The sequence below is a fragment of the Loxodonta africana genome, chromosome 17 (genome assembly GCF_030014295.1).
Source record: "Loxodonta africana isolate mLoxAfr1 chromosome 17, mLoxAfr1.hap2, whole genome shotgun sequence".
NCBI classification, from domain to species: domain Eukaryota; kingdom Metazoa; phylum Chordata; class Mammalia; order Proboscidea; family Elephantidae; genus Loxodonta; species Loxodonta africana.
In genome coordinates this window covers 61,337,068-61,352,215 of record NC_087358.1, presented here as the reverse complement: position 1 = coordinate 61,352,215, position 15,148 = coordinate 61,337,068, and the positions used below count along the sequence as shown (strand labels likewise).

At 38.3% G+C, this 15,148-nt stretch overlaps 1 non-coding gene across 1 annotated transcript; it reads left to right on the top strand.

Annotated features, from left to right (window-relative positions):
* The first annotated feature begins 7,683 nt into the window (after window positions 1–7,683).
* On the top strand, window positions 7,684–7,790 carry LOC111751358 (U6 spliceosomal RNA). Its single transcript, XR_002786439.1, has one exon. It is a non-coding gene; the product is annotated as a U6 spliceosomal RNA (small nuclear RNA).
* Window positions 7,791–15,148: the final 7,358 nt, after the last annotated feature.

The following is a 15,148-nucleotide window of genomic DNA, read 5'->3' as shown; positions in this document are numbered from 1 at the left end:
CCTTTCCTGTGTTGACTGAGATGATCATGTGATTCTTGTCTTTCCTTTTATTTATGTGGTGGATTATGGTGATTGATTTTGTAATGGTATACCATCCTTGCATACCCGGTATGAATCCTACTTGGTCATGCTGTATTATTTTTTTGATATGATGCTGAAATCTATTGGCTAAAATTTTGTTGAGAATTTTTGCATCTATATTCATTAGAGATATTAGTCTGTAATTTTCTTTTTTTGTGGTTTGTTGCCTGGTTTTGGTATCAGGGTTATGCTGGCTTCATAGAATGAATTCAGAAGTATCACTTCCTTTTCTATGTTCTGAAATAGTTTGAGTAGTATTGGTGTAAGCCCTTCTCTGAATATTTGGAAGAATTCTCCAGTAAAGCCACCTGGGCCAGGGCTTTTTATCCTTGGGAGTTTTTTTTTTTTTTTACCTTTTCACTCTCTTCTCTTATTATGGGTCTGTTCAAATTTTCAACATCATTTTGTGTTAGTTTAGGTAGGTAGTGTGTTTCTAGAAATTTGTCCATTTCCTCTAGGTTATCAAATTTGTTGGAGTATAGTTTTTTATAATACTCTGTTATGATCCTTTTTATTTCAAAAAAAAAAAAACTTTTTTTTTTTTTGGGTTTATCATAATGTCTCCCATTTCATTTCTTATTTGGGTTATTTGCATCCTCTCCTGTTTTCCTTTTGTCAGTTTGGTTAATGATTGGTTGATTTTTGTTGATCCTTTCAAAGAATCAACTTTTGGTTTTGTTGATTCTTTCTATTGTTTTTTCTATTTTCTATTTCATTTATTTCTGCTCTGATCTTTATTATTTCCTTTCTTCTAGTGTCTGTGGGCTTCTTTTGCTGTTCTCTATTTCTTCAAGTTGTGTAGCTAATGCCTTGATTTTGTCCCTTTCTTCTTTTTTTGATGTGTGCATCTATTGCTATAAATTGATCTCTGAGGACTGCCTTTGCTGTATCCCAAAGGTTTTGGTATGATGTGTTTTAATTCTTGTTTGATTTTATGAATTTTCTGATTCCATCTGATTTCTTCTATTGCCCAGTGGTTTTTAAGCAGGGTGTTATTCAGTTTCCATGTAATTGACTTTTTTTTTCCTTGCTCTTCCTGTTGTTAATTTCTACCTTGATGGCATTGTGGTCAGACAAGACACTTTGTATTATCTCAGTGTTTTGGCTTTTGCTGAGGTTTGCTGTATGGCCTAAGATACAGTCTATTCTGGAGAATATTCCGTGTGCATTGGAAAAGAATGTGTACTTTGCATCTGTTGGGTGGAGTGTTCTATATATGTCTGTGCAGTCAAGTTGGCTGATTGTGCCCCTTAGCTCTTCTGTATCTTTGTTCTGTCCTTTACCAAGAGTGGTGTGTTGAAGTCTCCTACTATTATTGTAGAACTGTCAATTTCCCTTTTCAGTGCTGTTAGAGTTTGTTTTATTTATTTTGGAGCCCTGTCATTGGGTGTGTAGATGTTTATTATGGTTATGTCTTCATGATGGATCATCCTTTTAATCATTATATAGTGCCCTTCTTTGTTGTTTATGGTGGATTTTGTTTTAATATCTGAGATTAGTATTGCCACTCCTGCTCTTTTTTGGTAACTGTTTGCTTGACACATTTTTTTCCATCCTTTCATTTTTCATAAATTTACATCTTTTCTACGGTATGTCTCTTGTAGGTAGCATATTGATGGATCCTGTTTTTTTATCGATTCTGTCACTCTCTGTCTCTTTATGAGTGCATTTAGGCCATTTACATTCAGTGTAATTATTGATAGGTGTGAGTTTATTGCTGTCCTTTTGTAGTGATTTTTTTTTTTGTGGTGCTAACATTTTTTTTGTTGTTCCTTATACTCTCCTGTGCAGAGTTCCTTTTGTTTGTGGGTTTCTTTTTCATTTCTTTTGTTTTTATTGAGACTTTATGTTTTTCTCCTGTATTTTGTTGTGTAGGTTTGTTAGCTTTCTTTGTGGTTACCTTGAAATTTATTCTTATCTTCCTAGGTTTGAATCAGTCTATTATTACTTGGTATTGCCTTGCCTTCCACTCCGTTAGAAAGTTCTATACCTATACTGTTTATTCCCTCTTTTATTGTTCTGACATTGTTGTCATTTATATATTAACCTCTCTGGTTCACTGTTGCAAGAGTTTTGGTTTTTGATAGTCCTTGGGAGTTCATTTCCTAGGTTGGTATCTGGCTGGTACAATCTTGCCTCCTAGATTCAGGCTGTGGTCTGATGTTGTTTTTTCTCAGACCGAAGGACACCCTTTAATAATTCTTGTAAGTTTGGCTTTGTTTTTACGTATTCCTTTAATTTCTGTTTCTCTGGAAATGTCCTAATTTCACCAACATATTGAGCAAAAGTTTTGCCGGATATATGATTCTTGGTTGGCAACTTTTTTCTTTCGAGGTTTTATATATGTCATCTTTGCCTTCTTGCCTGCATGGTTTCTGCCGAATAATTGGAGTTTAGTCTTATTGTTTCTCCTCTGTATGTGACTTTTTGTTTTTCTTGAGCTGCCTGCAGGCTTTTTCTTTGTCTTTGATTTTAGCGAGTGTGATTATGATATGCCTTGGTGTTTTTCTTTTGGGGTCTATCCTACATGGGGTTTGTTGAGATTCTTGGATGGTCAGCTTTTCATCATCTATGATATTAGGGAAGTTTTCTGTCAGCAGTTCTTCAACGATCTTCTCTGTGTTTTCCGTTTCCTCTCCCTGTTCTGGAACTCCGATCACTGGCAAATTTTTGCTTTTGATTGTATCCCAAATAATTCTCAGTGTTTCTTCATTCTTTTTTCTGATTTTTCCTCAAACAGAGTTGTATCCAAGTGTTTGTCTTTGATTTTGCTGATTCTGTCTTCCATCTTTTCACATCTGCTCCTCAGCCCTTCTATGACCCTGTCCATTTCTGAAATCTTGTTATTTTTTGGATTTCTAATTTTTGCTATTGAATGATTTTTAGTTTTGAATTTATTTTGGTGTTTTGTTCCTGTATTATTTTCCTGAGTTGTTCCATTTTTTTGTCTGTATTTTCCATGAATTAGTCTACCTTCTCCATAAATTTGTCTCTTTTTTTTCCGTCATTTTTGTCTACTTTTTGCTTCAACTCTTGGATTGCTCTGAATATTAGGGATTTGAATTCCCTGTCATGTAGTTCTAGTGATTTTCTTCTACTGGAAAGTCATCGAGTGTTTTATTTTGGACACCTGTTGGAACCATCCTGTCCTTTTTATATATATATTTTTTGATATTGTCGGTGGTCTTCGGTACATTCAGTAGTTATTTTCTTCATTTCTTGATTGTAGAGTTGTTTGTTTCATCCTGCTTTTCTGTTTTATTTGGTTACATCTGTGCTTTCTTTGTAGTTTGCTTGTCTGTCAGCATGATACTTTTCACCTTTTTGTCCAGTGAGCAAGGCCAGTCGCTCAGCTATGGTGCAGCAGGGCAGGTCCAGCTGAAGGGGAGGGCCTGGGATGGGTTGTTTGTGGCACGTACTAGGGCTGACAGGACAGGCCAGAAATCAGTACTGGGCAGGTTCTGGTAGGCTGTGCCTGTGCTGCTTGGGGGTGTGATGTTCTGCACACAGCACAGGTAGGCAGGAAGGAGGGGGAAGTTTGTGGTGTGTGGCGCTAAGATGGGTATGGGAAAAAAGAGAGAGAGGAGAGAGAAACAGGAGCCAAAAATAAACAAACAAATTAAAAAAAGTGAGCTTGCCATTGGAGTGAAGAGACAAGAAACATAGAAATGGAGAAAAACAAGAAAAAAAACAGAAAAAATGATAAAATTAGGAAAAAGAAAAGCCCCCAGGGATCCCACTTGTGCAGCTGCAAAGACTGGGGAAGTGGCTCCCAGGTTGCGCAATACAGCCTGGCTAAGAGCGGCTCCCAAGCCATGAAAAGAAAAAGAAAACAAACAAACCAAACCAAACACAAAAAAGAAAATGCCCCCAGGGATCCCCCTGACGCAGCAGCACAGACTGGGGTAGTGGCTCCCAAGCTGGACAGTACAGCCTGGCTAGAAGGGGTTCCCAAACTGTGAAAAGAAAAAGAAAACAAATGAACAAACAAAACCAAAAAAAGCCCCCAGGGATCCCACCAGTGTGGAGGCAAGGACCAAGGAAGCAGTTCCCCAGCTGAGCGGTGCTTCACAGCCTTTCAAGAACAAGCAAAGCTGCACATGGAGCCAGTGTTTGAAAGAAAGGAGTGGGAGGTGGTGAGAAGCAGGGAGGAAACCAAAAGAAGAGGAAAAAAGCAACACTAGCAACAAAAAAAATGGCACTGATGGAGCTGGCCAGTGTGGGCGGGGCAAATCCAAGCTGCACAGGCCCTGCTCTTCCCAGCTGGTCGAGTGACTGCAGCCAGCTAGGAATTGGCAGAGGCCAAACAGCAGAGGGGAGTACTACAGGGGGTGGGAAAGCATATATTGCTAGTTACCAGGTACTCTGCCTTCTGCTGGAAGCTCTGTGAAGCTGCTTTCCTTTACTCCCTGTCCACCAGTCTCGAGCAGGAGTCCAAGATGGTGAATCCATGCTGCATTAGCTGATAGGGGACCTCTGCTCTCTATTCTCTGTCAGTTTCTTACTCCATTCAGTGTTTGGCTGAGTTCTTTATCTCTTCATTCGATGCTTAGGGTTCCAGGATTGATATTTGTTTTACTTAGTATTTTAGGTCTTTACTGTGAAGGGACAGGGTGGTGTTTCTGTCTATAGTGCTGTGTTGGCTCTGCCTGCATTACTGAACATTTTGATCAAAGATTCCATAGAACAATCCTGATCAAAAGGGGAAAATGCAGAACAGAATTTCAAATTCTCATGGACTCTAGATTTTTTGGAGCCATGGAGGCTAGATGAACCCCTGAAACTGCTGTCTTGAGATAATCTTTAAACCTTAAACCAAAATATACCATGAAATCATCTTACAAGTGAACAATAGTTAAGCTTAACTTGTAAAAAAAAAAAAAAAAAAAAGTCCGCCTTGAGCATTATGCTGTTTTAAGAACTATCTATATGGGATCAAATTGACAACAGCAACTCAAAAGATTAGATAGGCACCTTAGGGGGCAGTGAGTTTCTATTAGTGAGGAAGGAAAAACTCAGAAAAAGAAGGTGACAATGTCTGCACAACTCCAAAAGTGTAATCAATGTCGCTAAATTATACATGTAGAAACTGTTGAATTGGTGTATGTTTTGCTGTGTGTATTCTCAACAACAACAAAGCAAATAAAATTTAAAAGAAATTAAAAAAAAGCAGTAATACAAAATTGGAATAGCTTCAGCCATCTCTTGGGGTGGCTTTTTTAAATGAATAAGCTGTGAATACTTCTCTTGAGCTATTATAACCATTAGGAACTATAAACAAAGAAAAGCCTAAATCAATACTTTAGTGTCACAGTGAAACAACGTCTTGTTTCTTCTTTTTAGAGGAGCCTACATGAAACACTTCATTCTCTTTAATCTGCTCTAACCTCGTCAAATGCCATTGTTTATGATACTAACAATTACGGCAGTGCACTAGCGCACTCAGTGACTCATCAGTGCCTGCCTTCCAGAAGCACTCAGCTTTCTCATACTCGGTGAGTAATGGCTCATACAGACATCGCTTCATATCCGCAATCAGTTTTAGTGGGATGTGATTCTCAAAATGCATCTTTCTTTTCCAATAAATGGTAAATTATAAAGCTATTGCCTGGCAGAGGGAGACTCGTTTTTTCCCCAGCCAAAGATTTATTTCCCAACCAACTTGTTTTTGAATCCTTGAATGTCACTTTCAGCTGTTTCCAATCCTCTAAACAAGTATCTGCCAATCACCCAGATGAGCGAGGGAAAATGCCAGAGTGTGTAGTTACATAACAGGGAAATGCTACTAACAGAATGCAAGAAGTAGTATGTCTAAATCTGAGGGGGTGGCAAGAGGGAATCTGGGGGGATATGGAAAGGGAAATAGGGACAGAGGAGGGGACAAGTCATACAGACCCAGAGAAGACAAAAATTTCACAAGGAGTCAAATCTTATCAGATTGGGCTAAACAATAAAAAAAATGCAGTAAAACTTGTGAAACCTGGAACCTGTGTAAGGCAGAAACCTGCCAGAGAAGGAAAACGCAAACATCTTCCACTAAAACAAGTAATAGAAAAGTGGTGAGACTGCACCTTATCAAAGGCCAAAAACTTGAGAGACCCAGAAAAACAAGGCAAGTCATGTCAAGTTCTGTCACTCACGGGTTTCACTGTATATAGTTTTTCAAATAGAAATAATGCCTTTGAACTATCCTTGGGGAAACCGAGACAACCAAATCCGTTGCTGTCGAGTCTATTCTGGCTCATGGCGACTCTACAGGACGGAGTAGAACTGCCCATATGGTTTCCAAGGAGCGGTTCGTGAATTTGAACTCTTGGTTAGCAGCTGTAGCTCTTAACCACTCACTGCTCCACCGGGGCTCCATCTTTGGAAAGCCCAGAGGATTTCCTAAATGAAGGAAAACAGGAAACAAGATGGCAAAAAGTCTATTTAATCTACACCTACATGTTCGTTCATTCCATCTTTCAGTAGTGATGGTTTGCAAAAGTAGAGATGGCCTGCTGTTTTAGTCATTAAAGAAGCTCTAGCGAAGTCTCTCTTGACAGTGCCTTGTTAACCACCAATGCTTGTCACCTCACAGTATAACAAAATTGGATTTATTTGAAAATGTTGCATAATTCATGATTTCAGTACCAAACTGCTTTGAATTAGTGAAGTTAACTATCAACTACAAAAATCAGTTGTCATCGAGTAGACTCTGACTCATGGTGACCCCATATGTGTCAGACTACAGTTGTGCTCCACAGGTTTTCGGTGGCTGATTTTTTTGTTTTGTTTTCTTGTCTTTTTTTTTATTTTTATTGTGCTTTTTATTTTTATTGTGCACATGGATGTATATGTATCTGTTTGTGTAAAGGCTCTATTTCTCTAGGATATATTCCAAGGAGTGAGATTGCTAGATCGTATGGTAGTTCTATTTCTAGCTTTTTAAGGAAGCACCAAATCAATTTCCAAAGTGCTTGTACCATTTTACATTCCCACCAGCAGTGACTAAGTGCTCCTGTCTCTCCACAACCTCTCCAACCTTTATTATTTTGTGTTTTTTGGATTAATGCCAGCCTTGTTGGAGTGAGAGGGAATCTCATTGTAGCTTTCATTTCCATTTCTCTAATGGCTAATGATCGTGAGCATTTCCTCATATATGTTAGCTACCTGAATGTCTTCTTTAGTGAAGTGCCTGTTCATATCTTTTGCCCAAATTTTAATTGGGTTATTTGTCTTTTTGCAGTTGAGTTTTTGCAGTTTCATGTAGATTTTAGATATCAGATGCTGATTGGAAATGTCATAGCTAAAAACTTTTTCCCAGTCTTTTGGTGAAGTCTTTGGATGAGCACAGGTGTTTGATTTTTAGGAGCTCCCAGTTACCTGGTTTCTCTTCTGCACGGTTAGAAATGTTTTATATACTGTTTATGCCATGTGTTAGGGCTCCTAGTGTTGTCCCTATTTTTTCTTCCATGATCTTTACCATTTTAGATTTTATATTTAGGTCTTTGATCCATTTTGAGTTAGTTTTTGTGCATAGTGTGAGGTATGGTTCTTGTTTCATTTTTTTGCAAATAGATATCCAGTTATGCCAGCACCATTTGTTAAAGAGACTGTCTTGTGCTCGCTTCGGCAGCACATATACTAAAATTGGAGCGATACAGAGAAGATTAGCACGGCTCCTGCTCAAGGATGACATGCAAATTAATGAAGTGTTCCATATTTTTGACATCAGGAAGGAAATCAGGCAATACACAGACCAAGCCAAGGAACACACAGATAAAGGAGTTGAAGGAATTAAAAAGATTACTCAGGAACATAGTGAAAAATTTAATACACTGGAAAAATCCATAGACAGACAGCAATCACAAATTCAGGAGATCAACAATAAAATTACAGAAGTAGACAACTCAACAGAAAGTCAGAGGAGCAGAATTGAGCAAGTGGAAGGAAGAATTTCTGAACTTGAAGATAAAGCGCTATGCACCAATATATTTGAAGAAAAATTAGATAAAAGAATTTAAAAAATGAAGAAAGCTTAAGAATCATGTGGGACTCTACCAAGAGAAATAACCTACGAGTGATTGGAGTACCAGAACAGGGAGGAATAACAGAAAATAAAGAGAGAATTGTTGAAGATTTGTTGGCAGAAAACTTACCTGATATCGTGAAAGATGAGAAGATATCTACCCAAGATGCTCATCAAACTCCACATAAGGTAGATTTTAAAAGAAAGTCACCAAGACATATTATAATCAAACTTGCCAAAACCAAAGATAAAGAGAGAATTTTAAGAGCAGCTAGGGATAAAGGAAAAGTCTCCTACAACGTAGAGTCAATAAGAATAAGCTCAGACTACTCGGCAGAAACCATGCAGGCAAGAAGGTAGTGGGAACACTTACATAAAAAACTGAAGGAAAAAAATTCCGAGCAAAACTGTCTCTCAAATACGAAGGTGAAATTAGGACATTCCCAGATGAACATAAGTTTACGTAATTTGTAAACACCAAACCAAAACTACAAGAGATACTAAAGTGAGTTCTTTGGTTAAAAAATCCATAATGTCAGGTATCAACCCAAGAGTAGAACAGTGGGCTGAGCAATCAGAAGTCAACCTAGAAGGAGAAATCACAAAAATGAGTCAAGATAAAAAAAATGCTCAAAACAGGGAAACAGTGATGTTATTATGTACGAGAAGACAACACTAAAACAATAAAGAGGGACTAAGAAATGTGGTCATAGACCTTTCATATGGAAAAGAATACAAAGCGATACAAAGAAATAAAAGTTAGGTTTAAATTTAGAAAAATAAGGGTAAATAATAAGTAACCACAAAGGAGACAAACTATCCTATGCATCAAAATAAAATAGAAGAAAAAAATAGAGACTCAGCAGAAACAAAAGCAACAATGAATATGAGGAAAGGACAATATATAAAGATAATCTACTCAGCACATAAAATTAAGTGGGAAAAAGAACCTGTCACAACACACAAAAAAAAGACATCAAAATGATAGCACTAAATTCATACCTATCCATAATTACGCTGAATGTAAGTGGACTAATTGCACCAATAAAGAGACAGGGAGTGGCAGAATGGATTAAAAAACACAATCTGTCTATACACTGCCTACAAGAGACACACCTTACACTTAGAGACACAAACTAAAACTCAAAGGATGGAAAAAAATATATCAAGCAAACAGCAATCAAAAAAGAGCAGGAGTGGCAATATTAATTTCTGACAAAACAGACTTTAAAGTTAAATCCATCATAAAGGATTTATGGACACTAATGATTAAAGGGAAAACACACCAAGAGGATATAAGCATATTAAATATTTATGTACCCAATGAGAGGGCTGCAAAATACATAAAACAAACTCTGTCAGCATTGAAAAGTGAGATAGTCAGCTCCACAATAATAGCTAGGGACTTTAAAACACCATTCTCGGTGAAGGACAGGACATCCAGAAAGAAGCTCAATAAAGACACGAAAGATCTAAATGCCACAATCAAGCAACCTAACCACATGGACATAAACAGAACACTCCACCCAAGAGCAGCCAAGTATACTTTCTTTTCTAGTGCACATGGAACATTCTCTAGAATAGACCACATATTAGGTCATAAAGCAAGCCTTAGCAGAATCCAAAATATTGAAATATTACAAAGCATCTTCTCTGACTATAAGGCCATAAAAGTAGAAATCAATAACAGAAAAAGCAGGGAAAAGAAATCAAACACTTGGAAACTGAACAATACCCTGCTCAAAAATGACTGGATTATAGAAGACATTAGGATGGGATTAAGAAATTCATAGAATTCAGTGAGAATGAAAACGCTTCCTATCAGAATCTTGGCGACACAGTGAAAGCAGTGCTCAGAGGTAAATTTATATCAATAAATGTACACATCCAAAAAGAAGAAAGGGCCAAAATGAAAGACTTATCCCTACAACTTGAACAAATAGAAAGAAGAAGCAAAAGAAACCCTCAGGCACCAGAAGAAAACAAATAATAAAAATTAGAGCAGAACTAAATGAAATAGAAAAGAGAAAAACAATAGAAAGAATTAACAAAGCCATAAGCTGGTTCTTTGAAAAAATCAACAAAATTGATAAACCATTGGCCAAACTGACAAAAGAAAAACAGGAGAGGAAGCAAATAACCCAAATGAGAAATGAGACAGGCGATATTACAACAGACCCAACTGAAATTAAAGGAATCATATCAGATTACTATGAAAAATTGTACTCTAACAGATTTGAAAACCTAGAAGAAATGGATGAATTCCTAGAAGCACACTACCTACCTAAAGTAACACAAACAGAGGTAGAACAACTAAATAGACCCATAACAAAAGAAGAGATAGAAAAGGTAATCAAAAAACTCCCAATAAAAAAAGCCCTGGCCCAGATGGCTTCACTGCAGAGTTCTACCAAACTTTCAGAGATGACATAATACCACTACTACTAAAGGTATTTCAGAGCATAGAAAAGGACGGAATACTCCCAAACTCATTCTATGAAGCCAACATATATGTGATACTAAAACCATGTAAAGACATCACAAGAAAAGAAAATGGCAGACCAATATCCCTCATGAACTTAGATGCAAAATCCTCAACAAAATTCTAGCCAATAGAATTCAACAACATATCAAAAAAAAATTCACCATGACAAAGTGGGATTCATACCAGGTATGCAGACATGGTTCAACATTAGAAAAACAATTAATGTAATCCATCATATAAATAAAACAAAGGAAAAGAATCACATGATCTTATCAATTGATGCAGAAAAGGCATTTGACAAAGTTCAACACCCATTCATGACAAAAACTCTCAGCAAAATAGGAATAGAAGGAAAATTCCTCCACATAATAAAGGGCATTTCTACAAAGCCAAGAGCCAACATCATTCTAAATGGAGTAAGTCTGAAAGCATTCCCACTGAGATCAGGAACCAGACAAGGATGCCGTTTATCACCACTCTTATTCAACATTGTGCTGGAGGTCCTAGCCAGAGCAATTAAGCTAGATAAATAAGTAAAGCGCATCCAGGTTGGCAAGGAAGAAGTAAAAGTATTTCTATTTGCAGATGAAATGATCTCATACACAGAAAACCCTAAGGAATCCTCCAGAAAACTACTGAAACTAATAGAAGAGTTCAGTAGAGTATCAGGATACAAGATAAAGATACAAAAATCAGTTGGATTCCTCTACACCAACAAAAAGAACATTGAAGAGGAAATCACCAAATGAATACCATTTACAGTAGCCCCCAAGAAGATAAAATACTTAGGAATAAATCTTACCAGAGATGTAAAAGACTTATACAAAGAAAACTACAAAACACGTCTGCAAGAAACAAAAAGAGACCTACAAAGTGGAAAAACACACCTTGCTCATGGATAGGAAGACTTAACATTATAAAAAAAAGCGATCTATAAATTTAATGCAATTCCGATCCAAATTCCAACGACATTTTTTAATCAGATGGAGAAACTAATTACCAACTTCATATGGATGGGAAAGAGGTCCTAGATAAGTAAAGGATTACTGAAAAAGAAGAAGAAAGTGTGAGGCCTCACTCTACCTCATTTTAGAACCTATTATACCACCACAGTATTCAAAACAGCCTGGTTCAACAACAGATACATAGACACAATGGAACAGAATTGAGAATCCAGACATAAATCCATCCACATATGAGCAGTTGATATTTGACAAAGGCCCTAAATCAGTTAAATGGGGAAAAGACAGTCTTTTTAACAAATGGTGCTGGCATAACTGGATATCCATCCATCTGCAGAAAACTCAAAGAAGACCCATACCTCACTCCATGCACAAAAACTAAGTCAAAATGGATCAAAGACCTAAATATAAAATCTAAAACGATAAAGATCATGGAAGAAAAAATAGGGACAATGTTAGGAGCCCTAATACATGGCATAAACAGTATACAAAACATTACTAACAATGCAGAAGAAAAAGTAGATTACTGGGAGCTCCTAAAAATCAAACACCTGTGCTCATCCAAAGACTTCACCAAAAGAGTAAAAAGATTACCTACAGACTGGGAAAAAGTTTTTAGCTATGACATTTCCGATCAGCATCTGATATCTAAAATCTACATGATCCTGCAAAAACTCAACTGCAAAAAGATAAATAACCCAATTAAAAAATGAGCAAAACATATGAACAGACACTTCACTAAAGATGACATTCGGGTGGCTAACAGATACATGAGGAAATGCTCACAACCATTAGTCATTAGAGAAATGCAAATCAAAACTACGATGAGATTCCATCTCACTCCAACAAGACTGGCATTAATCCAAAAAACACAAAATAATAAAGGTTGGAGAGGTTGTGGAAAGACAGGAACACTTACACAGCTGGTGGGAATGTAAAATGGTACAAGCACTTTGGAAATTGATTTGGTGCTTCCTTAAAAAGCTAGAAATAGAACTACCATACGATCCAGCAATCCCACTCCTTGGAATATATCCTAGAGAAATAAGAGCCTTTACATGAACCGCTATATGCACACCCATGTTCACTGCAGCACTATTTACAATATCAAAAAGATGGAAGCAACCAAGGTGCCCATCAATGAAGGAATGGATAAATTATGGTATATTCACACAGTGGAATAGTACGCATCGATAAAGAACAGTGATGAATCTGTGAAACATTTAATAACATAGAGGAATCTGGAAGGCATTATGCTGAGTGAAATTAGTTGCAAAAGGACAAATATTGTATAAGACCACTATTACAAGAACTCAAGACATAGTTTAAACAGAGAAGAAAACATTCTTTCATGATTACGAGAGGGGGGAGGGAGGGAGGGTGGGAGAGAGGTATTCACTAATTAGATAGTAGATAAGAACTACTTTAGGTGAAGGGAAAGACAACACACAATACAGGCGAGGTCAGCACAACTGGACTAAATCAAAAGCAGAGAAGTTTCCTGAATAAACTGAATGCTTTGTAGCAGGGTTAGGGGTTTGGGGACCATGGTTTCAGTGGGCATCTAAGTCAATTGGCATAATAAAATCAATTAAGAAAACATTCTGCATCCCACTTTAAAGAGTGGCGTCTGGGGTCTTAAACGCTAGCAAGGGGCCATCTAAGATGCATCAATTTGTCTCAACCTACCTGGATCAAAGGAGAATGATGAACACCAAGGGCACAGGGTAATTATGAGCTCAAGAGACAGAAAGGGCCACATAAACCAGAGACTACATCAGCCTGAGACCAGAAGAGCTAGATAGTGCCTGGCTACAACCGATGGCTGCGCTGACAGGGAATTCAACAGAGAACCCCTAAGGGAGCAGGAGAGCAGTGGGATGCAGACCCCAAATTCTCATAAAAAGACCAGACTTAATGGTGTGACGGAGACTAGAAGGACCCCGGTGGTCATGGCCCCCAGACCTTCTGTTGGCCCAGGACAGGAACCATTCCCAAAGCCAACTCTTCAGACAGGGATTGGACTGGACAATGGGAAGGAGAGGGATGCTGGTAAGGAGTGAGCTTCTTGGATCTGGTGGGCACTTGAGTCTATGTTGCCATCTCCTGCCTGGTGGGGAGATGAGAGGGTAGAGGGTGTTAGAAGCTGGCAGAATGGACAGGAAAAGAGAGTGGAGGGAGGGAGCAGGCTGTCTTATTAGGGGGAGAGCAACTGGAAGTATGTAGCAAGGTGTACATAAGGTTTTGTGTGAGATACTGACTTGATTTGTAAACTTCCACTTAAAGCACAATAAAAAAAATTTTTTTTAAAAAGACTGCCTTCCACGTTCTCAATTCCGCTCCTCTGACTTTCTATTGAGTTGTCTAATTCTGTCATTTTATTGCTAATCTTCTTAATTTCTGATTGCTGTCTCTCTATGGATTCTTTCAGCCTATTAAATTTTTCATTACGTTCTTGAATAACCTTTTAATTTCTTCAACTACTTTATCTGTGTGTTCCTTGACTTGTTCCGCCTATTGCCTGATCTCCTTCCTGATGTCTTGAAGAGTTATATATATTAATTTTTTATATTCTGCATCTGATAATTCCAGGAAGGCACCTTCATCCAGAAGACCCCTGGATTCTTTGTTTTGAGAGCTTGTTAAAGCGATCATGGTCTGCTTCTTTATGTGATTTGATGTTGACCATTATCTCTGTGCTATCTATGAGTTATTGTATTAGTTTATTTTATGTTCGCTTACTATATCCTAGCTTCTTGCTTTGTTTTGTTTTGATATGTCCAAATAGGTTGCTTGAGTGAGCTAGCTTTATTATTTTCACCTTTGAAGCTCTAACGCCCAGTCACCAGATGGCTAGAGCTATTACCAGGTATATAAGCCTAGGAGTCCATTCACTTTTCTTGTATGGCTTCAGCTCAGGTTTCCAGGTAGTTGGTCATCAAGTGTGTGGTACAGGCTCTGCCCTACAGTCTTAGAGGGGCAGGGGTGACTGGTATAGGTACTACTATCTGGTTGCAGCAGTGGGTCATGCTCTGAGCAAGGCAGGGGCTGACCACCATCCCCGAAGTGTCTGTGAGGAACGCTTGTCCCTGTCCCCTAGAGCGCACAGGTGGGTGAATTCTGCAGATGGACCTTGGGCACCCAGTGTCACGGTGGCTGGGTGACCTGAGTGGAGCCACCTATCCTTAGGCCCCTGATGTGGGATGGTGAGAACCCTGTTTAATAGGCAAAGCAGTGTCAAACATCAAACACCCACCTCTCCCCCACACAGCTGAAACGGTCACAGTCTGCCATCAAAGGCCTACTTTCCTGAAATAGGCCTATGCAGGTCCATCCAGTGGGGAAAGGCATTCAAAGTCCATGGACTGTTTATGCCTAGACAGGAGCCGCTTCTGTCCTGAGCCCCCCAGGTTAGTGGAGCTGGCAGATTATCTTTTCCCCAATTATGAATTTATTCCTTTTCCAAGACCGGGATAATGGCTCAGGACATGCAACCAGACCTATCTCAGGCCCAGCCAAATCCACAGCCACGGAAGCTGGCTTGGGGGCAGGGGGCACGGTAAAATATACACAAGTACTTACCTTTTGCCGAGAATGCCGTTCTTCTCT